The 26,870-nt window shown below is 40.1% G+C and overlaps 1 long non-coding RNA gene across 1 annotated transcript in view; it reads right to left on the bottom strand.

Moving 5' to 3' along the window:
* Window positions 1–2,392: 2,392 nt before the first annotated feature.
* Window positions 2,393–26,870, bottom strand: part of LOC136870865 (uncharacterized) — an 882,383-nt gene continuing 857,905 nt past the window's right edge. Inside the window, exon 9 of the long non-coding RNA XR_011018019.1 lies at window positions 2,393–4,440. This is a non-coding gene — a long non-coding RNA (uncharacterized lncRNA). The remainder of the gene's footprint in view (window positions 4,441–26,870) is intronic.

Raw genomic sequence — 26,870 nt, forward strand, 5'->3', positions numbered from 1 at the left:
AAACCTCAGACAGTACCGGGAATCGAACCCGCCCCTCAGAGGACTGCGGCTGACAATGCTAACCGTTCCGCTACAATAACTACAAGGTGATTCATAGAGTACTACAGAGATGATTGCTGAAGATATTTGTAGAACATGCCTTATGAATCTGTGTCTTATTCTCAATACTTGCAAAGTTAATTTGAAAGTTGTTTGTAAAACGTATGTATTGAATTCAATTTATTTGAAGAACAAAATAAAATAACTATTCACAAATAATCCTTTGTTTAACTGCCTCATTAAATCATTAAATCTCAGCCATAGACGCCTAGGAGAGTTTCGGTTTACTCGGTCTGCCATCTAGTGGGCCTAGAGTAAAACGGAACGTCGAAATTGACGAGCAGACAGCCAGATGGCGTCAAATTGAAATGTCTGCACACGGTAGCTGATGTCATACGATTATTATTATTTTATTACTGACTCATGTCCTAAAGCTCAAATTGAGTTTTCAATTCCTTAGTTACTCCGTTCGAATATTTCTGATCTTTAACCACAAAAGTACAGGTTTATAGTGGAAGAATACAAATGGTTACAGATTGCACTAATTTTAACCACTCGACCCGAGTTACATTTTACATCATTCTTGCACAGTTTAATTTTTTTTAATCCAACGTCCACTTCGATACATTGGGCACGCGTATATGAAGTTATTGAAACCTTTTACATTCTGTCATCAAATTTTCTTCGAAATCCAGTTTCACAAGGAGGTGATAACTCCTCGCGAATCACTGTTTTAACCCATTGTGTTCCGTTTCTCCCCCTGCTGTGTTTGTACTGTGTTCATAGTCTCTTGCCACTTGCATTTATTGTTATCCTTTTGCTTCTTCCATTTCTCCGTGCTAATCCCTCTTTCTTCTCATTCTACACTTCCAACAACAAGACTGAAGTTCTTTTGGTTGAAGACTACTCGCCTGATGAAGCAGAATCGACCTCGTCAGAGACTGAGCAGAAATGGCTGATGACGAAATTGGGACTGATGAGGAGGGAACCTAATTTGAAGACAGGAATGTATGAATACGTAGGAGTTGTCTTGTCCTTTTGCGTGTTCACTCCTGTCTTTGTCTCCTGTTATTATATCTCTTTTCATTTACTGACCTATCATATTGTTTATCCTATTATGAGTTCATTTTTGTGTTCTATTCCTCTCTATATACGACTAGATTGAGATGGCTTTAATCTACATTGATCCTTCTTATAGTGTTGGTTATTATTGTTTTATCTATTCAGTTTCCAGTGTGTACATTCATATGCTTACTTCAAATTCTTAATCAACCTGCATCCATTATCATCATTGGTCTTGTAAAGATACTGAACCAAGAATCTCTACGAACAAAATTTATCTTTTATTTGTACATAATGAAAATATGAATTTTGTTTGAGTAAAAATCCTTTCCATACCACAGAGAGAACTTACAGACTCCATGTTCTATTTTATTTTGCTTGTATGAATGAATGCATATCTGTATGTTTGTTCGAGTATCACGAGAAAAATTTGCGAATATTTTACGATTGCGTATACTTTGATGCTGGACCTAGTTGTAATTACGGTATTTAAAGGACAAAGCGAGGCTGGGGTAGGTAGGGAGGGGAGTGAAATTGTTTTATGTTGATATGTAGAAACATTTACTTAGAAATGTTCGGACCAAAACTTACTTTAGATTTAATCTTCAAAGTTTTATATCATCACAACCTTTATGATAGAACCAATCCTGACGGACATAATCAAGAATATACTAGGAAGCGGTATGGCTGTCTGTGTTTACTTCAAATTATTAATCAGTTTCACCGATCATAACATTTTACTAACTGACTAAGATTTATATTGCTACAATCAACATTCTTCCTAAATAACATCTTTTAATCGAATATTTTGTTTGTATTAATACCATACAAAACTTGACGTAAAGACTGGGCCCAAGAAAATAGTAGATATGGAAATAAATGGAATGCATTTTAAATTATATTACCGGTATCCTAAATAATCGCATCGTGACCGTTATACAATAACCACATATCGCTTTTGAAAAGCCATTTCCGCTGGTAGACCTTGCCTAATCTACTCCAATGATGATAATAATAATAATAATAATAATAATAATAATAATAATAATAATAACAATAATAACACAGTTGTCAAAAGGCAGAACCACGTATGATGATGATGATGATGATGATGATGATTATAATATGACGACGGCCTGATATAAACCTCACAATGTGATAATCTGTTTTAATGAAAAATGAATATAATTTTGTTAATGTGGGCAGGGTAAGCTGATCTTTAAACAACAAATTAATGCAGCTGACACATATTTTTATTATTTATACAAGAGTATATAAAACAAGGAATACAAGGTTGAACTTCATACAGTTAATCAATGTACACCTCCCAACGAAAAATGTGATTGGATGGGAACTGAGCACAAGCGAACGAAAAAGAAAGGATTACATTGTCACAGAAATTGCTTGGCTAGATAACAAATGGAGGTGTATCTACAATGTGATTTTGAACAAGAATACATGATAATATTCTCTACAAATTGCCCGAATCGCTGCTTGCTACTTTACTAACCTAACAAAAATTGTGAATTTTTTGTTTATTTTGTTATATCGGCAATATAGCTCTCGAAATAAAGGAGGTAATTCAGACTTCGTATTTTTCTTCAGAAAATGGTGGTGATTACTGTTTTAAAGGGAAGTACAACTGAACAGTCGTCCCCTTTTAACACAAATCAGAAGAGGAAAGAAGGAAGATGAATAGAAGGTATAGGCAAAAGAAACAGAAGGATCAGGAAAGGTGTAAAAATGAATAACTTCCTAGACATCGCAAACCTAATATTTCTGGGTCGCAAGAGAACAAAAATTCACCAGTAGAAGTCAGAGAAGACGGATGGCATGGTCTCTAGCACTTCATTACAAAGTTAGGGTTTTTTGGGAATAAACTTTTTTCAGTCTCTTCTTGCGATGCTGTTGATTTCTACGGAAAGCTATGGCACTGAAAATGAACAGCTTGAGTCTTGCACTGAATACTAAACTAATGAGCATTTGAATTAGAGATGGGAGCCGTAGTGGGGAAATGGCACTGGGCTAGATCCGACGAATATAATAGGAGGGCATGGCATGTAACAGTGAGAATGTCAGGCCTCGTACTGTCCGTATGAGTAACAGTTGACTACAGAATGGGTACTTCGATGCATTTGATCGAGGCCAAATTGTCGGTGCCAGACGTATGGACACTCCATTTTCAGGCACTGGGCTTTCTAAGGGCCACCGTATAAAAAAGGTATCATGAGTACGTGGATTCCCGTAAAGCCACAACCGCCGTCAGGGTCAACTGTCGTGGTGTACTACGCGTTGATGACAGAGGTCATCGTCAGCTAGTACGGATCGTAAAATTGATAGACGAACCACAGTGCAGCAGATCGCTCAACATTCCAGTGGTGGACAACAACGACGAGAGAGAAACCATACCATCCAAATTCATCTCCTCGCTATGGGGTACAGAAGCAAGCGTTCCATGAGAGTACCTCTGCTCAACACTCATCACAAGGCACAACGATTGACAGGAAGCCTGCAGGGTCCTGGAAAGGAACAAAGAGGTGAAAATTAACTACCAGTGGATTCCTGTAATGTTCGTCGGTGAGGGACGTTGTTAGATGTACCAGGTGTGCAGATGTACACTAGCACTGGACGTTCGAAGCGTGGAAAAAGGTTGCCTGGACAAATGAGTCAAAGTACCAGCTAGTACACGCCGTTGGCCACGTACGAGTACGTCGTCACCCACATGACGACAGCGTGCAGTTCATAGTGGTGACGGCATCCTCGTATAAGGACTGTTCATGTGGGATAAAATAGGACACCTGGTACACCTGACAACGTCCCTCACCAACGAACATTGCAGGAACCTACTGTTAGATAATTTTCACCTTGTTGTTCCTTTACAGGACCCTGCAAGCTACCTGTACCTACAGCAAAAGACAGCCCCAGCCCATTGCTCCCGAATTATGGCTAACAGGTTCGCCAGTAGAGAAACCCCGACCTCAATCCCGTTAAACACATCTGAGATGCTGTCAATAGGGATTTGCGTGTCCTGGAACCTGCGCCGATCAATCTTAGTGGATTATATTGAGAGTATGCAGCTTGCATAGGTCAGTATGGCTTCTCAACGCTTCTAGCGTCTTGTGGCGTCCATGCCACGCCGCATCGTCGTCGTCGTCAAGGCTAAAGTGGGTGCTAAACGCTACTAGCTAGGTGTCTCTAATTCAATTGATCAAGAGTGTAGAAGGCGATTTGAGTCTTAAGAAGACTGATTTCGTCTTCTTCTTGTCGGACAAATAACTCCTTTTACAGTCAGACTCGCCGTATCTTCCCAGAGCTGCTCCTCTTCGTGGAAAATCAGACCTGCAAGAAAGAGAAAAATATATTGGCACTAGTAGTTGTATTCGTCGTTGACGGGTTAATTTCTTTAAAGTTGTTAAGAGAATTCACATTTGCTGTTACCGAATTGGCTCTCAGAGCACAAACGTTCGCTATCCAAGTGGACTCATGGGTGACATCCGAATTGAGTCTGAAGCAGATGCAGATCGACCTCCTCTACTTCAACAGATTTTGGTGTTTCATTCATTAAGCAAAGCAAATCAAAGTCATCTCGGTACAGGCCATGAAGACCCTTGGAGGGGTGGAAGGTAAAGGCTTCCACTCTTCGTAACCTCGACACTGGATGGGGTAGAGTGGTTGGCTCTACGCCCGGCCGACTTTGCCCCCAGGAATTAACTTGGTACTAATTTTTGGTGTAGGCTGAGTGAACCTCAAGACCATATGCCCATCCAGAAGTGGAAATCTCGTTTCTTAAATTTTTCGACTTCCTGATGGTGAATCGAACCCACGTCCTCCCGGTGAACCGAGCACGCCTTTACCGCCTCGGCCAGGCAGCCCCTCTTTAGTCATTAACTTTGTATTATTAGTAGTTTGTTTCAGTACTACTTCTTACTGTTACAAGGACAGACCCACCATTTGACACCTACAAATGAATCAATAAATTTCTTGTGTAAACACCAGAGTTCGGAAGTAACTGAATAAAAGTGATCGAATTGCATGTAACGAATGCGTTCTTAGTACCTTCTACTTGTAATCGTTACATTTTACAAATTGTAAATTTTACTCGTAATGTATACGTACTTCTGGAAGTTAAATTGTAATAGTTGTATTCTAGGACATCACATTAAAGCAGAAACGGTGGAAAAAAGTAAATGATAATGAATATAACTTTGTCAGTTCTACTACAGCAGAACCAATAACTTCACCAATGCGGAACGAGATAATTTCTTTCCTCTCCAGTACTTCCAAAGACATAACATTTATTCTACAATAGCATTGCTGTGAATGTTTTTAAAACTAAACAAAGGTATTCCTTCAAGTTCCCCTCCAGATCGTCTTTTCACCAAATGTGAAGATGTACTTTTATTTAGCAATCAGAAATTCAAGAACCAATTATTTAGTAAAGTAAATGACGAATTATTTCAATTCTCGCGGGACGCGGTACAGCGCTAGCTTTTGAACGGAAGCTGACGGAACCATCAGAATCAGTCTGAGAGGGTCACATAAAATAACAGGTGTACACACATACGAAAGTATGACATTGACACAAGCCTGGAATGTAACGTCTAAATTCAAACCTCATTGTTTGAGAAGCCTTTCTCATCAACATTCGAGATTTTCTTTTGAAGACGCAGAGCAAAGTTCTCTGCGAAACATATTTTCTTGACACAGCATAAGCCCAAAAGCCTATATCATGTCTATAAGTACGAGTCGCGAAAAAAATCTATGGCAATATTTCTTCATTAATTCTTGTATTGATAATTATTTTTGAATAATTGAGAAAATCATCTTGAATGTTTCATGTTTAGTCTCACTTAGTGATGATATCCATTATGTGCCGATGCTAAGAAAAACACAAGATGAAGTAATACATCGTTCCTTGAAAACTGCAGTATCCTTCTAGACCCATGCAGAAAATAATGGCGATTTTCTTAAGACCGGCATTCAATGAAGTAATTGTAACTTTACTGATCACTTGTTGAACAAGTAATTTGTAATTGAGTAAAATATTTCTCAGGTGACTGTAAATCATCCCAGTTACTTTTATCTTGTACTGTTTCCGTCGCTGGTAAACACATATATTGTATATGACTACATTCCCGCCTGAAACTTGGGCTGAATTTTTGGATTCCACCTCCCATACAACTGCTGAATTTGAAGCTGAATTCTCAATTATTTCCGCTCATCTCAATATTTTTAACTTTTTCAATTTGTATCCAAATTAAAACATGCATCACACTGAACTATAAAGAGCAATACAGAAACAAATACCAACTTAAAAAAGAGAAATGTCTTATGGAAGAGTACAGATTACTTTATATTACACGTAAGCAGTTTTTAAAAAGTGAGTTTTATTCCCTAAAATGTAAAGAAGTCACACACAATGCATGTCTTAATACAAAAATGTTGTTGATGCCGTAATAAACCAAAATAATAGTTCTGTCCTAAATCTGTTGAATTGGGAAGGAAAAATGTTGATGCAGTGGAGGTCGATACGTTGTTTGAAGCCAGTTCAGATGTAAATTACTTGTTCCAGGAGCCAATTTGAAGGCAGTCTTTGCATAGGTCGACTAAACTATTTCAAGTGAAAATGCGTCTAGTTTCATCTTTAATTCCACCCTAGAAAGGACGTTAGTTTAGTGTTCATTTAGAAAATGAGTTACCTCCTACAGATGGCTTGTTTTGAAAGTGAACTTATCCATGAATGGACGCCACAGCACTTTCCTGTGTGTTGGCTTGGGTCCACCGTCTGCGTCAGTATTGCAGTCTGCATTATTGCAGTATTAATATAGTCTACCTCTATATGGTTAGGCCGCAGCCAGACCCACGGTCTAGACATGGTGAGGCTGCCTCTTACCCGGTGACTTCGGATTCGATTTTCGGCCAGTTGTGAGAATTTTACCTGGATCTGAGGGTTGGTTCGATATCCACTCAGCCTTCGTGAGAACAACTGAAGAGCTGTCCGACGCTAATACAGCGGCCCCGGTCAAGAAGGCCAAGAATAACGGCCGAAAGGATACGTCGCGCTGACCACGCTTCACCTCATAATCTGCAGGCCCTCGGGCGGAGCAGCTGTCACTTGGTAGGCCAAAGCCCATCAGGAATGTAGTGCCATAAGGTTAAATGTTGTTTTAGGGCGACGATGGGATAGGAAAGTCCTAGGAGTTGGAAGGGGTCATGGTCTTAATTAAGGTACAGCACCAGCATTTGACTGGTGTGAAAAGGAGAAACAACGGAAAACCATCTTCAGGACTTCCGACAATGGGGTTCGAACCCACTATCTCCCGGATGCAAGCCCACAGCTAAATGGCTATGTTTAAACACGTTAATGATATTTCGTGGAAGAAAATATATCGGATATTGAAAATTTATCAGCTAGTTTTTCATTCCCCGATTAAAAACGTAAGAAATACTCGTGACTATAAACAAATTGCGATAAGGGAAGCCAAAGCACATCAAAAGGCACTCCTGAACCGTGTGAACAAACTAGTGGGACTAGAACTGGTTAAATGTGCAATTATCCTTACATTCATAGTTAGTTGTAGTTCAGCAGTGGTGATTGCTGTGAGTTTCACGTGGTTGATCGAATTATATATTCCTTAGTTGTCAACATTTAATTATTTTTTTCCTGTCATAAACTTTAGCAGATAACTTCAGTTTTCTTGTAGATGCTTTCACAAGCTTTTCTCCACACTACCGACAGACAAAATAAAGAAGATGATACAAAAATGAAAGTCACCTTATGTATAGCGGAAATATATGATTTTCAAGAAACGGGTACATGTTCTTTAATTTTATAACATACTTTTTCTGACATGTTGTTCTACCGAATATGATTATGAAGACATTGCTAAATCAGGTTTAATTCATTTTAATGCTCAAATAGTTTTTTTATTACTTTTACGATCATAGATCTGTGGAAACTGGAAGGGAATTACAGTTTATCTACTACACACGCAACACTAGAGTACATTTGTAGGTGGATAATTTGAATCGACTTCATCGTGTGAAAAATGGTTACATTCTGCACAGAGACTAGTGGCATAGAAATTAGCATTGTGGGGTAGTTTAGGTTATATTCTCAGCTCTTTCACGAATTCAAAACTAGTTTGAGGGACTGGGATGTAGAACGCTCAGAATCTGGTGACATTATTGAGCAGAAATCTGGGTAAACGCACCGTCCCCCCCCCCCCACACACACCTATGTCATATTGGAACTTAATTCCCACTTCAGCTCTAATACACTTGGATGGTGCCTAAGATACAGGCCACGACCCATTCCCTCCCAATCCTGTCAATGGTCAAGGAGTGATGTAAGTGATCAGGGGTCAACAGTTCTGCTTCTGATTTTATTCTGTTTAATGGCCTTTTCTTTACACTGTGTGAAAATTTAAATCTTGGTGATCAACGGGAAGAATTTTTTAAGTTACCTTATATTTATTGCTGCTTTAACGTGATCGTGCTTTAGGAAATTGAGGCATTCAATTTTTATCTGTATATATACAATTTCCTCTATAACTAACAATGCTTCGAAAGTTTCAGTGATTGTAAATTAGAAGGTAGATTTTACTGTGAAGAACTGCGTATTAATTCAGATATTCATAGACTCATAGGTTTTATAGTAGCCTACATTTATTTTGATATTTTACTATGTTTTCCTGTTTCCAAAATTTAAATCACCAATGCAATGCCATTTTACCTATATTTTCAAACTTATCAATGGAGATTAATACAAATATGTGCTGTACAATTTAAGCCTGCGAAATATCAGTTTGATGCCATGAATTCCTTCACATAATACGTGTAGCTTACATGATAACTGTGCAAAGTAGGTCCTAAGGAAGAACAGAAAAATTATGTAATATCAGCGGAATATGGGAAAAGAAATCTACAAAAAGGCGAGTTTTATAGCCGGACGCCTTTCCTGATGCTAACCTTATGTGAAGTAATATATTCCCTAATTTTGTGTTGGCATTTTGTATGCATAAAGAGGTGCATGTTAAAACACGAACTCAATCTTCAACGCAGAGAAATTAAACAGACACAGCTAAAATCCTGGCCCGAAATGGGAATCAAAACCCAGGACACTCAGGAAAGAAGACCACTACGCTCACCATTTAACTAATGAGCCAAACCATGTAGGTGATAGTGCTCCTATTTTACTAAAATAAAAGGTGAAAGCAAGCAAACTTTCAATTCTACACGGCTGTAATAATAATAATAATAATAATAATAATAATAATAATAATAATAATAATACTGGTTTTACGTACCCGACTCCTTGGCTAAATGGTCATAGTGCTGTCTTTCGGTTCAGAGGGTCCCGGGTTCGATTCCTGATCGAGACGGGGATTTTAATCGCATATGATTAATTCTTCTGCCTCGGAAACTTGGTATTTGTGTCTATCACAACACTCTACTCTTCATATTCAGGCAACATACTACACTACTAACCACCACAGAAACTCGCGATACTGATTACATGTAGGGTTGGCGTCAGGAAGGGCATCCGACCGTAAAACAGGACCGAATCCACATATGTGCGGCGCAGTTCTCACCTGCGACTCCACAGGTATGGTAAAATCAGAAGAAGAAGAAGAAGAAGAAGAAGAAGAAATTGGTTTTACTTCCTATCAACTACTTCAACGGTTTTCGGAGACGCAGAGACGCGGAGTTTTGTCCCGAAGGAATTCATTAATGTGCCAGTAAATCTACCAACACGAGGTTGACGTATCTGAACGCTTTCGAACCTGCCAACTTGAGCTCAAAAAGCCAGCGTTCACCGTACGAGCTACTCAGCCCGGCACAACTGGTTATAGAGTAAACTCGTGTTCTTGTAGCATTATTTTACTAGTGAGCAGCATGCTTCATATACCAGCTCTCCTGTCAATCTTAAATCTTTGACAATACCAGGAATTGAACGCTGGCCGCCGAGGATAACATCTAATAACACTAACAGTTGCACATCGGAGGGGGATACGACTGTTCATAATATAACAGCCATGGGACCTCCAGTTTTATATGAAATCCGAACCCCGCCTTTTCATTTCAAAAATTTGAAATTAATTCGTTTGGTAAGAAGTCAGTGACGATGAAACACTGCTTTCTTGCCCCAATTTTAAAAGAGCTATTTTAAGATTTGATGCAAAATGAAAGCAAAGATTTGTGCATGTTTAGAAATTCAAATCAATCAAACAAGCATGAATTTGAAATTATTAATTGTTCATGTGACCATAATTCAAGAAATCTACAATTTTACGCTCAATTTGAAGCATAGGGATGTGCAATTCTTTCCTTTTTTTTTTTTGTGGAAACTATCTTATATAGTGAGTGAGATTCGAACCGTCACCGCGATAATGTCAAGGAGATTCCACATTATTTCAGAAATCTCCCCTCAATCTCGTCTGCGATGTTAAAAAAATATTCTCAGTGTGTTCCAAAAATACTTTTACGCAGTATGTCTTGTCTTGCAGTGAGAATTATTCACTCTAACGGTTTAGGGACCACAGGTGAATTGGGTAGACCTAGTCACCCAGGCACAAGGGTATCCATAACTCATGTGTGTCCCAAATATCCACTCTGGTACCGTATCTGACTGTTACTAGTTAGGTGCACTTACAACTCATTCAGCCGTTGCCCAAGGTTCAAGAACAATCACGTGACTGCAAGAACACACATCCTGTACTGATGGTTAGTAAAATATTTCTACATACAACACTACACTATTTCAAATGTACTGACTGGGAATCGAACTACGGATGTTACCATGTCCCTAAGTTATCACGCCCAACTAGAAATCTCTCCTCAATCTGGTCTGTAATATTAAAAAGACGATCTGCGCGTGCTCGGTAATATTTGTGAAGTAAGCTGCTAGCCTTACTTACACACAGTCCTAGTGAGAATTTATTTTCTAAGGTTTTAGTGACCACCGGTGGATTGGACAGTTTTAGCCTCAAGGAATTAACCCGGTACTGATTTTTGGTGAAAGCCCGAGTTAAATTCAGGGCGATGTCCCTCTTCAGAAGTGGTGATCTTCTCTTTCATTTTTTTACTTCCTGATGGGAAATCGAACCCATATCCTTTCGAGAGAGCCCAATAGCTTCGGCTTGAGAGCCGCCACCGCTACTACTACTAAACCGTGATACATACAGCTCAATTTGGACACTGGCTTGTCAAGATGACTACTTCCCAACAAAATGGTCTGTAGATATTGGAGTGTCACATGGTCAGCGAGTCAACACCTTCATCCGTATGGCTTAGTTTTCGTGACTGAGTCCACTAAATCTCGAATCACACAGTCCTGATCTCAGGAAATTGAGTGAATCCAGTTCCGGCCCTCAGTTCAGAATTGAAATTCCTGGACTTTCCTGGAATCGAACCTGGTTATCTTCTTCTCCTCGTTCTCCTTCGCCTTCTTATTAATATTTATTTATTTATGTAGCATTATAGCCTAATTAAATAATGTAATAGTGGTGAAGGGTAAGAAAAGGCCCAGAGGCTAAACTTCGCCACTATTAATAATAAGGATTATGCATAATCTGTATATTCAGCATCTTGCCTGAATAGCCTTCGTTTCAGAGAGCCCTGGGTTCGATTCCCGGTCGGGTTGGAGATTTTTATCGGTTAATTTCCTTCGGCTTGCCTCGAAGACTGGGTGTATGTACTTACCCCAACATTCCTGAAGGCACGCACCACCCATAACACTATCCTCCACGAAAACAACACGCACTTTTCCATATGGGGCAGGTGCCGCCCACCCTAGTCCATGGGTCTGCCATATAAGGGCTGTACCAGGCTGGCAACAGCCACACGAAATTATTATTATTATTATTATTATTATTATTATTATTATTATTATTAGCCGGCCCCGTGGTGTAGGGGTAGCGTGCCTGCCTCTTACTGGGAGGCCCCAGGTTCGATTCCTGGCCAGGTCATGGATTTTTATCTGGACCTAAGGGCTGGTTCGAGATCCACTCACTCTACGTGATTAGAATTGAGGAGTTATCTGACTGTGAGATAACGGCCCCGGTCTCGAAAGCCAAGAATAATGGCCGAGAGGATTCGTCGTGCTGACCACACGACACCTCGTAATCTGCAGGCCTTCGGCTGTGCAGCGGTCGCTTGGTAGGCCAAGGCCCTTCAAGGGCTGTAGTGCCATGGGGTTTGGTTTGGTTTGATTTATTATTATTATTATTATTATTATTATTATCTATATTTTTAAATTCTGGATTAGGTGTGATGGGGTTTTATTCAGCAACTCTCTTTTTCATTTCGGAAGGTTGTCTTGCTGAAACTGACCCAGATCTTCATTACCAAAAATCGATTGGCATGTTATGTTTCTAGTAAGCAATCAAACCGTAGCTTGAGCGCCCAGTTGTCTTGTATAGGTGCGACGCTCGGCGCCATGGCCGAGCTGACCGCCCTCTCCCTCCCCCGACGCCGTCTGCCCCTTTCCCCGCTCTGACCGCCGGCCACTCTCCACTCGCCTCTGCTTCGATCAGACAGCCCACGAGCAGGCCGTTGGCATAGCAACAGTCATTAAGGGATCGCCTTATCATAACCAGCCATCTTTGTATTGTTGTTGTTGTTTCTCCCCTCTCCAGCCATCCCTCCTTACTATAACACCGGAGTTACGGAGGATATAACTCATTCTAATGCTTTGAAGCGCCTTTGTTCCCCCCTACAGTAAAGGTAAGGTAGGCCCTTTCAGATAACTTAAATTTAAGAGTTTCGTCTGAAGCTTCCTCACATACAGTAATACAAACGCCTGCTCTTTGTACTGCTATTATCTTCAGGAATGTGATGAATGCATGAAGACATAGCTACCTACCAATTTTGGAGCAAAGTTAGCTCGTTTTAATGGCCAACAACAGATAGTCCTTTTGTGCACTAGGATCCTTATAAATGTGGAATAGTTCTGCCTCAGATAATACTACTCTCTACTACAGCTTACAAAGGTGAAATGGCGAAACAGTGCGTTGTAGAAATTTGTTAAAACAGTATTGCATACCAGACTGAATAGAGATTTTAAAACAGGTGTGATAGTTCACAGGAATGATAGCAACCGTTGTTCGATTCCTAGTCAATGCATTTGAAAAGGCGTTGTTTGGTACATGTAGAAATACTGTAATCACTAATACCACAGGAAGCTTGAAACAGCGTGGCTCAGGCGACAGCGTACCAGCCTCTTACCGCTGGGTTCCGTGGTTCAAATAATGGTCACTCCATGTGAGATTTGTGCTGGCCAAATCGGAGGCGGGACAGGTATTCTTTCTCCCTGTACTCCGGTTTTCCCTGTCATTTATTCCGGCAACACTCTCCTATATCATTTCATTTCATCTGCCAGTCATTTATCATTGCCCCAGAGGAGTGCGACAGGTTTCGGCAGCCGGCGTAATTGTTATCCTCGCCGCTAAGGCCCCAGGATCTCTGAACTTTGGAGCGTAGGTTGGCGAGCACGAGGCCCTTAGCTGAGTTCTGGCATTGCTTCAACTTACTTGTGCCAGGCTCATCACGTTCATCTATCCTATCCGACCTCTCTTGGTCAACTCTTGTTCGTTTCCGACCCCGACGCTATTAGGTTTGCGAACGCTAGGGAGTCTATCATTTTCACGCCCTTCGTGGCCCTTGTCTTCCTTTGGCCGATATCTTCATTTTTCGAAGTGTCGGATCCTTTCCATTTTTCCCCTCTGATTAGTGTTAGACTATATAGAGGATGGTTGCCTAGTTGTACTTCGTCTTAAAACAATAATCACCACCACCAACACCTCGCCGCTAAATTGGACTTCATTCATTCTATCCCTGAACCGGTCGAATGATTGGAAATAGGCAATGGATTTTTCAGTACAGGAAGCCTTTCATGGCTGAAAGGTTAGAGCTTCAAGCTGGATTGCCGGTCGAGATCAGGGTTTAAACCTAGTCTGGCATCATCTACTCACAACACAACAAAATACCAACCACCACAGCAACAAACAATAGAGTTTACAGTCCTCCACATATTGTTGGCGCCAGGGAGGGCATCGGGCTGTAAAACTCGAGCCTAATCCACATAAAAGTGACCACCCAAAATCAACTGTGAAAAAGTCAGAAGAGAGAATTTCAACAGCCACGTCCTACTTCATGTGCCGTGAGCTACGGCTGAGAGGCATAATAAGTGGTCCTGAGAATCCGAATACCAGTTGCTATGGAATAGGAGTTGCTTCTTGGAATATTCTGAATCGTAGTCTCCACCCTTGGAAGACTGGAAGGTAACGGCTTCCACTATCCATAACTTCGGCATTTACTGGTATGGAGTAGTTAGCTGCATATCTGACCGCCAACTCATATTTGGTGTAGGCTGGGCTAAAATCAAGGGCATGAAGCTGTCCAGAAATAGAAATTTAGTATCTAAATATTTCTACTACCTGTAGACAATCGCAATGGTACGCGTTGACCGTCTTGACTAGACAGCTCCTAATCAGTCAGTCTTCCATAACTAAATCTCTATTGAGTTCACTGTTTTCTAAGTTTCTGGAGTACAAGAGAAACCAAAAGAAGAAAAAAACATAATGAGAGCGAATTTGGAGCTCGAGTTTAATTGATTTTCACTTTCTAGCGGATAACTACAAAATTAAATAACTAATACACTGACTGACAGAGCAAATGCAACACCAAGAAGGAGTGGTCAGAACTTTATGACAATTGCAGGGTAGACTGACGTCACTGAGGTATGCTCATGATGTGAAATGCGCCGCTGTGCTGCGCACGTAGCGAACGATAAATAGGACACGGCGTTGGCGAATGGCCCACTTCGTACCGTGATTTCTCAGCCGACAGTCATTGTAGAACGTGTTGTCGTGTGCCACAGGACACGTGTATAGCTAAGAATGCCAGGCTGCCGTCAACGGAGGCATTTCCAGCAGACAGACGACTTTACGAGGGGTATGGTGATCGGGCTGAGAAGGGCAGGTTGGTCGCTTCGTCAAATCGCAGCCGATACCCATAGGGATGTGTCCACGGTGCAGCGCCTGTGGCGAAGATGGTTGGCGCAGGGACATGTGGCACGTGCGAGGGGTCCAGGCGCAGCCCGAGTGACGTCAGCACGCGAGGATCGGCGCATCCGCCGCCAAGCGATGGCAGCCCCGCACGCCACGTCAACCGCCATTCTTCAGCATGTGCAAGACACCCTGGCTGTTCCAATATCGACCAGAACAATTTCCCGTCGATTGGTTGAAGGAGGCCTGCACTCCCGGTGTCCGCTCAGAAGACTACCATTGACTCCAAAGCATAGACATGCACGCCTGGCATGGTGCCGGGCTAGAGCGACTTGGATGAGGGAATGGCGGAACGTCGTGTTCTCCGATGAGTCACGCTTCTGTTCTGTCAGTGATAGTCACCGCAGACGAGTGTGGCGTCGGCGTGGAGAAAGGTCAAATCCGGCAGTAACTGTGGAGCGCCCTACCGCTAGACAACGCGGCATCATGGTTTGGGGCGCTATTGCGTATGATTCCACGTCACCTCTAGTGCGTATTCAAGGCACGTTAAATGCCCACCGCTACGTGCAGCATGTGCTGCGGCCGGTGACACTCCCGTACCTTCAGGGGCTGCCCAATGCTCTGTTTCAGCAGGATAATGCCCGCCCACACACTGCTCGCATCTCCCAACAGGCTCTACGAGGTGTACAGATGCTTCCGTGGCCAGCGTACTCTCCGGATCTCTCACCAATCGAAAACGTGTGGGATCTCATTGGACGCCGTTTGCATACTCTGCCCCAGCCTCGTACGGACGACCAACTGTGGCAAATGGTTGACAGAGAATGGAGAACCATCCCTCAGGACACCATCCGCACTCTTATTGACTCTGTACCTCGACGTGTTTCTGCGTACATCACCGCTCGCGGTGGTCCTACATCCTACTGAGTCGATGCCGTGCGCATTGTGTAACCTGCATATCGGTTTGAAATAAACATCAATTATTCGTCCGTGCCGTCTCTGTTTTTTTCCCAACTTTCATCCCTTTCGAACCACTCCTTCTTGGTGTTGCATTTGCTCTGTCAGTCAGTGTATTAATACAAGTGCACGAATATGAAACAAATAAAATACATAGATATTTATAACCTATACAGTGAACAAAACATTCAACACGGTGACATAAGCGCGGTTTATTCAATCTCAGTTTAAAGAACAATAACGCACTGTTTGTTAACACAGAGTTAAAAATTTAGCACCGTGTTATCCACGCATTTCCTGGGAACTGTTAGCTACCACGGTGTTAACTCTCACAAGAGTCAAGATCAATGATAATCTAGAAGGCAGTGGCAGAACCATGCAGTTTCTGAACGTGCTCCGAAGCTCTTTTGTTTGAATACAACTGTAAACTAACATTTATTATAATGTTTGTCTTGACCGTGAATTTTCTGTTGCTCTATAGAGCAATAAGGAAAGAGCCGAGAAGACAATCGTGGTTCAAATTTGTCCTCTTTTGGAAATTACTTCCAAGTATACACCTACAAAGTATTATAGAAAGTAAGCAAACTAACGGATCCGTTCTGAAAACTAAAAGTGACTACTGGCAGATAATTTGTAGTGAATTCAATGTGCACACTGACGTTAGCCAACGTACGATCAAGTAACTGGAACAACTGTGTGAAAATCCATCTCTTCTGTTTCTAAATCTTTCTGGAAAAGACCTATCATATTACAAATATTCAAGATACAGAAGTTCTGAATCTAATGCACCTGCCATATTTTGAGCTAACAGAGAATTTAACTTCTTGAACCTGGACAGTTAAGTTAACTGGAGTTTAACAGGTTGTTAATCTTAACCAATGTTGATCATATACTAATTTGCTTAAGTTCACTGTTAAATTATTTTAACATGTAATTAAATGTAATTAAATGTTAACTGAGGTTGAATAGGCTGGGCCATACTTTTTTTTTTTTTTTGCATTTAAACACTGTGGACCACAATCTCTCAATGTGTCGGTTGTCGGCACCTGTTAATTGTGCGGTCTGTGGTCAAATGTCTTATTATCGATACGTCATTGCGTTATTATGATGATTTAAAAAAAAAAGCAAGTGCAAGGTCAAATGAAAGTGATAACACGTGAACGATAAAATTATTTATTTATTTATTTATTTATTTATTTATTTATTTATTTATTTAATTTATTTATTTATTTATTTGTCTTTTTGAAAGTACACAGGCAGTAAGCCCAATACAGTACCTTCTTAACACATCAGTACTTATAAGCATACATGTAAGTAAAAATAAATACATAATAATAATAATAATAATAATAATGCTGAAGATAATAAAGACATGGAAGAAGAATTAATGGAAAACACATATACAGAGAAAATGACAATCCAGAGTACAACAATGATTATTTCTACACTATGAAAAATACTGGAATTGAAACAAGAATATAAAGTAGTGACTATATTAATAAATAAGTTAAATAGCACCTATTATATAGAAAAGGAGTCTGAATTTATAAATTAGAAACACAGGCCTTTAAATGTGTATTAATGACAGTGTGTGATTCGGAAAATAAATCTATTCCTGCAGCAAATGTGTTGTAAAATCGTAGCATTTTAATAAATGGCGACTTCAAGTGATGAGATGTTCTAGATCTTGGAACTTGAAATACTGCGTTCATGCGAGCTCCAGCTCGTGGAACATGAAAGGAGATAAAATTGAGCAGTCCTATGGAATTAAATTAATTTCTTACGATTTTGTTTAACGTTTTTAAAGAAATAATTATTCTTCTGTTGCGCAGCGACGTGAGGTTAAAGTTACTTCTTAAATACTGTGTTGATGTATCAAAAGGGCAAAATGTCTTATTTGTTTTATAATACAGATACCGCAAAAACTTGTTTTGAACAACTTCAATAGTATGTATTTGTGCTTTAGAACACGGGTCCCAAATTACAGATGCGTATTCTAATTTACTCCTAACAAGGCTAGTAAATAACTGAATAACAATCGATTATTGAGTAAATAATTTAGAACTCCTTATTATAAACCCGAGCATACGGTTGGCATCGTTCGTTATTTTTGTAATATGGGCATTGAATGTTAATTTTTCATCAAATATTACTCCTAAGTCTCTTATTGCCGAAACTGTTTCTAGTTTGGTATCTTTTATATTGTACGACGCAATCGTACCTTTCTTTTTCCTGGTAAAAGTTACTGATTTACATTTCTTTACATTAAGAGACATATGATTCATATCGCACCATTCTACAACACGATCAATGTCCTGCTGAAGCTCATCCTCATCCTTCTTGTGGCGTATAACTTTAAATAGTTTTACATCGTCAGCAAACAGCAAACAACTGGCATGACGAAGATTATTCGGCAAGTCGTTAATCAAAATTAAAAATAGAAGGGGACCCAAATTAGATCCTTGAGGAACACCGGAGTAACTAATGAAGTTGTCTGAGATTTCGCCTTTAAAAGACACAAACTGACGTCGATCTTTCAGGTAAGTACATAACATTCGAAGTAGTGGTTTCGAGAACCCAAACTGGTGCATTTTTTGGATAAGAATCTTATGATCTACCTTGTCGAATGCTTTTTCGAAGTCTGTATAGACAACATCCGTTCTTCCGTTGTTATCCAATACATCATACAGTGTCTGAGTAAATCCTACAAGATTTGTAATAACAGATCTATTAGGCAAAAAGCCATGCTGAAATTCTGAAATACCTGCCTTAATATGATTATAGATCTTAAAATATAGTATATGTTCGTATACTTTTGCAAAGGCGTCAATAATGGAAACAGGGCGGTAGTTAGATATATTTTCATGAACGCCTGCCTTCGGAACTGGTGTAATTTTTGATATTTTCCACCTTTCAGGGAAGCAAGACTTTTTTAATGAAAGGTTGAAAATGAAGGTTAGCTGTGGGACCAGTATTTCAGCACTTCCTTTAATTATATAAGGTGGGATGTTATCTGGACCGCTTACCTTTTTCGGTATTAGTTTTCCATTAATGACTCGTTTTACCTCCTCTTCTGATATAGAAGTAATATTGAGCACATCCATAGTTGGTAATACAGGAATCTCATCCAAGTCCATGTTATCGATATTATAATTAAAGTCCGGGATTGTATACACCGATGAGAAATATTGCGCAAATCCTTGCGCAATATTTCCAGTTTCATACCTGTTGTCGTTATAGAAATAGGCATTATCACCTATTCGCGTTTCTCTTTTACTACTAGTAAACGTACAGAAATTATTAATATTGTGTTTTATTCCATTTTCTAAGTTGTGAATATATATTTTATATGCAATGTTTATTTTAGATTTTAGTTCACTTCTAAGCTGCCTAAATCGATCGTCATAATAATTTGAAAACTTTTTCTTCCTGGCACATTTCTTTTTTCGTTTTAGAGTTTGGATAATATCATGTGTAAACGATACGGGATATTTAGATTTTTGAATGAGATTCCTCTTGGGAATGCATACATCAAAACATTTGTAGAGTGAGGTGTAAAAGAAATCTACTGCAAGGTCAACGTTATCAAAGGAATACAACGGGTTCCAGTCAAAGTCACGCACTTCACAGTAAAGTTTCATAAAATCTGCATTTTTGAAGTCATAATATTCACGGCATATGTTCTTAAAAATGGGAGGTTTCCTGGTTGGTAACGATAATAAAGAGAGTGCGGGATGATGCAAATCTTCTGGTACCAGTACGAATTCTTCATGTTTTTATATTAATTGGTATGTTGGCCAAAACCAAGTCTAGTGTTCTAGAGTTAAAATTGAGAACATTGTTATATGATTTCAATCCTAAATACGACATGAAATTTGCTAGACTACGACTGGCCGTTGATCCTTCAGTAAAATTATAATTTACATCATTAATTTCAGCTAAATTAAAATCACCCATAATGATGCAATCCGACATTATAAGGTGATCAATGTTTTAATCCTGATATACAGAGTAGCCAGAAGAAGGAGTTATATAGACAACATTTATAAATAGCTTTCGCTTGTTACCGAGAATTTGAAGAGTGAGAGATTCACATTGTTGACTATTGTAAACAGGATAGCTTTACACGGTATCCCTTTTTAATAGCTATTAATACTCCACCTCCACGCGACTTTCCTGTTAGTGATGTGTCCCTATCATTTCTAAATACTACATATCGATCATCGAATAATTCACTATCAAATATATCATTCGCCAAGAACGTTTCAGTTAACACTAGTACATCAAATGAAAAGCAAAGGAGATTTTGAAGAAATAACTCACACTTGGTTCGAAGTCCTCTAACGTTTTGGTAGTAAATTGACAAATTGTTCACAGACATTTAAAAGGCAATAAAAATGTTAAATAAAATGTAGAAGTTAAGAAATGACCGATCATTGGAAAATATTCAAACGTTAAGGCTAGTAAAGGAAACCAAAACGCATTACAGTTTACCTAAATCTTCGACACTACGAAGGACATGAAGAGGACTACCGTCTTCTTTCCTGATCATTATTATTCCACTATTATTAACCCATAGATATTTATAATCTTTGTCGTGTTGCAGCTGTTTTGCCTTAGCAAACAGAATTCTCCTCCCTGGGGATAAGGACTGATTAATGTACACAGGATTACATTCCCAGGTGAGAAGTGGATAAGTTTCTTTTGATTTTTCGCCTCTCAAGGAGCTGTTCCTTATGACATCTGCGAACGAACTTCACAATAATGCCTGCAGTTGGACGATTGTTGACCTTTTTTAATCTATGGCAAGCATCAATCATGTCCTCTTTAAGCTCAACATCTAAGACCCTAGCGACATTTATGACGGTCTGAACAACGTTTTCATTGGGAACCTCGGGAACACCATATATTTCAAGAGTATTTACCCTAGAATATTGTTCTCTGTCGTCACATCGGATCGAAAGGTCATTTACTGTTTTCTGGAGCCGCTGATTTTCGGATAACAGTTTGTCAATTATCGTTTGCTGTCTTGCTATTATTGCTTGCTGATTATCAAGTAGTTTCTGATGCTCATGTAATCTCTCGTGGCAGACATTCATTGAATTACCTAGCTGTCTTTCGATATCAGTAGTTGATTTCCTTAGAGCTGTCATATCCTCCTTCAGAGTAACCAGAAGTTCATAGATGTCACCAACAGATGGCATCTCAGCTACTGACATTTCATCACTCGCAGTGCTCGATCTTTTTTTACTATGCCAAGCTTTGCACCTCCATTTATGATCACTAGATGAGAGTAACTTCAAGTCTCTGTCTTGGAGATTCACACATTTCGAATGAAACCATTTACTGCAATTAGAACACTGTATTTTAGCAGTGCCTGGATACGGATTTTCCACACTCCAAACAGGTGCTCATCGCAAGCGTAGGCAAAGTCGATATGATGTATATTTGTTGAATAATTTGTTAGTTGACAAACGGAGGTTTATTTAAACTTTTCCAATAGAAGGATAGATGTCTCTGATTTTAGAAAGAGTTTAAATTATAGCATTCGCTATAAAAGTTTCATTTTACTTACGTAATTAAACTGCTCATTTTTATAAGCAAATTATATGTTGGACAAAACTATATTAAAGAGCAAAATAATAAATATTATGCAATGAAACACCGCAGCAGTTTTCAAGGGTTGACCCAGATTCTTCTGAACCAGAATCAGTACAGATCATGTATGTCAGAAAATGGACCACCTAAATAATTGTGATTTTACAGTGGCTTATATGAAACAAATAAACGTCATGGCTTACCTAGCGATATCTGTTCAGCCCAAAGTTCTGAAGATTATGATGTGACACGTGATCAGCACGACAAATACTCTCGACCATTTTTCTTAGCTATGTAGAGCAGGATTGCTATCTCACCGTCAGATAGCTCCTCAATAGTCCTCCGTAGGCTGAATATACCTCCAACTAGCCTTCAAAATCTCTGACCTGGTCATGAGTCCAATCCGGAACTTCGGATAAAATGCAGGTTCGCTAGCCCTGGATCCCGGGGACGTTAGATGTTCATACATAAATAATCTATATATTAATTTTTTTATGAAAACTAAAGTCAGTCAGTCCTGCCATTCTATCCGGTCGATTTCCTTCATTTTTTTAAAAAACTGAAAGGTATTCATGCACAGACTTGTCATCAGGTACTATAAATCACTTAACTTCGCCTTCCTCAAATTATTTGATTTTTCAATTTTTTGTCTCTTTGAAGCAATCATATCATTGGTTCTAATTGAGGCACGGAGTTTTCTTTTTGGCCTAAGAACACTCAGTGGATCAAGCTCTTTCATCTCAGCTCTTAACTATTCAAATTGGTTGATTCTGAAGAATGTTATGACTGCACATTCAATTTGACGTTTCATTTCTTCAACATTCTTTTCTCATTGAAGCAATCATATCTTTCGTTCTAATTGAGGTACGCAGTTAGTTTTTGTCCAAAAACACTCCGTGTATGAAGTGCTTTGTTTTGAGGTAGTAACTACTTAAATTGGTAGATTCTGAGAAAAGTTATGAGCACTTTTGTCTCCATGACGAAGATCTTTGAAGGACTTTTTAACAGTCGGCGCGTAGTGTTGTTCCAAGGAACGTTTTATTCAATTTCTTTGTGTTACGTATTTTCAAGTGTTTTGTTGACATAATATTACATTCTATTACCACGGCACTTAGCAAAAACATCCGTGAGGATAGTAGCGAACAACACCATACTATTTTATAGACATGTCTAACAGGCTGTATCATTCCAGGTTGACCAACCAGCTTTTCGTTTACTGGCAAAAGAGGAAGACCCAGTCACCGTGGTTGATGGAAGTAAACAAAGATCTGCATTTAAAGGAAAGCCGATAGGGCTTCGTGGTGGATGGTTGTTGTGTAGTGTTTCAGCTTCTGACAACGTGACGTACTTCATCTATCTTGTTTCGTATAGGCGACTAAGGACCACGATATTCAACTGTTGCGTTTGGGGTATGCGCCCGGTCTGAAAGACCGCGACGCGACCCCTCGCGGGTTACCTACAGTCAGCCCTCCCAGTAACAATACTGTAGCTCTGTGTGGGTATGTTAGAATTATGAGTTGAAATGAAATGCCTGTGGTGTTCGGAGAGGCCTGGTGCAGGTCTTTTTATTTGACTCCCGTAGGCGACCTGCGCGCCGTGATGGGGCTGAAATGATGATGATGACGGCACATACACCCAGTCCACGTGTCAGGGGAATTAAGCAACTGTGGTTAAAATTCCCGACCCTGTCAGGAATCGAACCCGGGACCCCTGTGACCAAAGCCCAGCACGCTAACCACTTAGCCATGGATCCGGACATTATGAGTTAATTTAGCTGAATAAACACTTAGTGCTTTACCGGGTGATTTGGCCGTGCGGTTAGGGGTGCGCAGCTGTGAGCTTGCATCCGGGAGATAGTGGGTTTGAACCCCACTGTCGGCAGCCCTGAAAACGGTTTTTCTGTGATTTTCCATTTCTGCACCAGGCAAATGCTTCGGTTGTACCATGACGAATTGAATACCTAGTGTGATCACTCCGCTCTCCTAACATTGTCGTTGGTAGCCCCGCCGTAGTGTGGCGCTACAGTCGCAACGAACCAGCTGCAACAACACGTGCGCCAAATTGCAGACGAAGGTAATAGCGTGCGTGCGTAAAGTTATGGTAACAATTTTAACGCCCATCGAGGGAATTTGTTGGTTTTGATATTTACCGAAAGTCTGTATTAATATCTGTGGAGTGCTTTGTATGTGCAATCAACTAGTTTTCTATTATTTCGAGGAAATGTATTGTTTCGTTCCTGGTTGTAAATCGGGTTACGGAAGGAAGCCACAAAAAAAAAAAAAAAAAAAAGGTTTGCAAAGTGGACGAGAGTTATTCCGCGAAAAGATAAGCAATAATTATTGTCAGCCAAAGGCGGAATATGCGACCTGCATTTTTCAGCAGATTTTATTAACTTATAAAGGCGGTCTGTTTCGTTGTAAAAACGTTGAACTGTCTCGTGTAAGGTGGAAATTAAAACGAGGATCGGTGCCTCATATTTTTCCAAATTTAACGAAAGACCTAGGCCTATCCACTGAGGTAAAATCGCGAAAGGTACTCAGTAGGAAAAGGAATGAAGACAGTATGAAGAGGATAAGGAACAAGAATCACGACGTGAGTGGAGCAGTGATGGTAACAGTGAGCGGTAAGTTTCAAGGTTAGCCTAGTTGTAGTTCTAGTTCTCCTCTTCTTCTTCTTCGTTTTGCCTCATGACTGAGGCGTCGTGACTATCATAATATTCAGCCCTCTAGCCGATGAACCATACTCCGCCATTCTTCCCTACCTAAAGCTTTCAATGTGGTTACTCTGAGAGAACACTGTAGGGGGCCGTTCACCATGTCAATCCATCGCGTTGGTATTCGTCCTCGTTGTCTGGTTCCCTGGACTTTGCCCTCAACAATCAGCTTTTGAAGACTACCATCTCGGCGCATTATATGTCCAAAGTAGCGTACAATCCGCTGAGAGACCTTACACGATAGACGAACTTTTACCTGAAGTTGGTTCAGGATTGATGTGTTCGTGCGATGAGCTGTCCAAGGAAACCTTAACATTTTCCTCCAGCACCACATTTCTTTTTTGCTAGCGGCTTTACGTCGCACCGACACAGATAGGTCTTATGGCGACGATGGGATAGGAAAGGCCTAGGAGTTGGAAGGAAGCGGCCGTGGCCTTAATTAAGGTACAGCCCCAGCATTTGCCTGGTGTGAAAATGGGAAACCACGGAAAACCATTTTCAGGGCTGCCGATAGTGGGATTCGAACCTACTATATCCCGGATGCAAGCTCACAGCCGCGCGCCTCTACGCGCACGGCCAACTCGCCCGGTGCACCACATTTCAAAGCTGTCTATCTGTTCACGATCACGTTTGAGGATGGTCCACGTCTCTGCGCCATACAAGAAGACTGAGAAGACTAGAGATTCAACGAGCTTCTTTCTTGTCTTAATGGTGGTGGTGTTATCTTTCCAGATCTTCCGCAAACGGATCATTGCTACCTTTGCTATTTACCGATGCCCAAAAGCCATAGTATCTCTCAAAAGGCGACTAAAGTACGCAGCTCGTAATCTAATGGGAGTTAAATGTCTCTTTCCTCAGTTAAGCTGGGACTAATATCCTACAGGGGCAGATTAAGAACACGAAATTTTTAATGTTTTATGTGCTCTGTTTAAAAAGCTTTTTTAAGTATTAAAGTACATTATTGCTTTCGCTTTTCGCAATGTTCCATTCTATCTCGCGTGTTCTCTTACTAAAGTCCAAAGATATTTCTTCGTGGGGACTGAGAATATTATTTACAACTCTGACAGTATTATTCATAAGTCTAAACAGTTAGATGTTATTGTTACCGAGTTTTTGCGGTAGTTAGAGGTGAAAGAAGGTGCGGGTGTGAACGGGTCTCAAGCTACGAAATTAGAGTTCATGTAAAATTAACAAGGTTATATTTTCTTTTCAAAATAAAGAAATAACAAGCATGGCAGGTACAGAGTAGCAAGTCAACAAAATGTAGTTACAATATTTACTGGATTTGGGCTTCGCGCCCCGACTTCACAATGCTTGGGCAATCAGCCCAACCTTACTTCAAAATAAGTTTTAACAGAGGGGCAGAAAACCCCATTCATGCTCAGGAGCACTTGCCCCAAATTACACAGAAAAGCCTCCTCGAGGCATACAACACTCAATTTTCAAGAAAGAGCCGCTCGCTCTCAAACTTTAAGCCTCTCAAAGGCCACACCAAACTCCACCTTCAAGTTGTCCTCTCTGGACATAGACACAGGGGTAAAATACCCAACCTACTGAGGTCTATTAAGTGAGAAAAAGATTAATTACATGACCTCTAAAATAACAATTTGAGAGGAGGCGAACTTGCGCTCCTAATACGCTTTGTTTAAAACCTACTTGGCACTAGGCCGTTAATACAAGGGCTAATCCCATACTAAAGAGGTGACTTAAGAAAGAAACAATTTACATTACGTTAAAGAAGAATAGGTTGAGAAAAAAATAAGTTCACCTCAAAACAATATGAGTGGGAGCTCGAGAGGGTTAAGCACTCTCTATCCCGATATGCAGTTTAAAGATAGAATAGATACCAAGGGTCTTTACATTTTAAGGAAGGTTACATTATGGAAAAACTTCGGACCCGCCCCGAGAGTTAAACTGCTGAGCTAGCAAAGAAAGAAGTTATTAATCGGCCATTACCTTGTTGTTGACCGCTGCCGGAGAAAGAGGCGCTTCCCGCCCCCTGCTATGTACTTTACACACTGAAAGATGGAACAGAAGAAGCGCAGAGACCAAAAAATCAGCAGTTTATATACTCTCGCGGAAAGTTCGAGGCGTTTTAGGGAAGAAAACACCCGCCCACAATCACTTTATTGGGTAGGGTACAGCAACATATCCCAGTTGGGGGAAGATACATCAGATTGGTCAGAAATTAATTAAAGAAATTCGGGATTGGCTAAATACAAAACAAGGGGAAAGAGAGGGGTATACAGCCAATTTAAACAATAACAGAAAGAAATTTAACAAGAAACAAACTTTTGAAATACAAATTTCTCCAAAAAACAGTTCTTTCACATCGCACTAGGGTGCACCATTGCAGTTTTTCAGTAGTGTCCTCTAGAAGAGAAAGTTCACACTTCTTACTACCGGTAAAACAAAAATACATCAAAAGTGGCACAGTTCAAAAACTCCAAACTTTCCAAGTAGTGACATCTTCTGAGAAACTTGAAAATTAATAC

Source organism: Anabrus simplex, chromosome 1 (genome assembly GCF_040414725.1).
Source record: "Anabrus simplex isolate iqAnaSimp1 chromosome 1, ASM4041472v1, whole genome shotgun sequence".
In the NCBI taxonomy this organism is placed as follows: domain Eukaryota; kingdom Metazoa; phylum Arthropoda; class Insecta; order Orthoptera; family Tettigoniidae; genus Anabrus; species Anabrus simplex.